An 876-nucleotide genomic window follows, 5' to 3' on the forward strand; every position below is an offset into this window, starting at 1 on the left:
TCACTTTGATGTACAGTAGAAACTAACACAATGTTTTAAATAAACTACACTTCAATAAAACATTTTTTATACTTCAATAAAAATTTTTTAAAAAAAGAAGATTGGGGTCCTAGTCTCAATTTCACACTAAGAAAACAGAAATCTTCAGTCTTTTTTTTAAATATATTTATTTATTTTATTTATTTATTTGGCTGTTCCCGGCCTTAGCTGCAGCATGTGGGATCAAGTTCCCTGACCAGGGATTGAACCCTGGCCCCCTGCATTGGGAGCACAGAGTCCTAGCCACTGGACCACCAGGGAAGTCCCAAATCTTCAGTCTTAAATCTTTGAACTCTTCCAAAAATTAACTTTACTTTCTGTGGAAAGATTAGGGCTAGCCAACATATATGTTTCAAACCAAATTCTGTCTGCCAGGAACTGCAGCAAAATAATGTTTACCAAATTAGCCTGCACACATGGGCCAGTGGTGCCTAACTATCCAGTAGATAAGAAATTGAGGAGCTGGTTCTAAACATGGAAATACTGAGCTGTGCTAATGGATCATCTGCAATAAATGGGGGGAAAAAAGGAATTTTCTCCAAATTATTGAAGTCAGAGGGAAAGGCTGGTATGCCCGCCATCCATTGCATAAATACTTCATAACTGTACGAAGTTTGAAAGTGAGAGTATGCTCATATGGTCAGCTTTGTGAGCTCTTTAAAAAAAAAATGAAGCAAAGATTGGAGGTTTAATGCAATGAGATACAGGGTTGGGGGAACTTGTTGAAATATTTACTAAAATATTTCCTCAGATAAAAAGCTTTGGGAAGAATTAAAAGGATCTAAGAGATGCACTCCTCAGAACACTTACTGATTCACAGCATTCTACTTTTTGTTG

The 876-nt window shown here is 36.8% G+C and overlaps 1 non-coding gene across 1 annotated transcript; it reads right to left on the reverse strand.

The window, feature by feature from the left end:
* Positions 1-227: 227 nt before the first annotated feature.
* TRNAG-CCC lies at positions 228-300 on the reverse strand. The gene has a single exon. It is a non-coding gene; the product is annotated as a tRNA-Gly (tRNA).
* Positions 301-876: the final 576 nt, after the last annotated feature.

Source organism: Cervus canadensis, chromosome 6, assembly GCF_019320065.1.
Source record: "Cervus canadensis isolate Bull #8, Minnesota chromosome 6, ASM1932006v1, whole genome shotgun sequence".
In the NCBI taxonomy this organism is placed as follows: domain Eukaryota; kingdom Metazoa; phylum Chordata; class Mammalia; order Artiodactyla; family Cervidae; genus Cervus; species Cervus canadensis.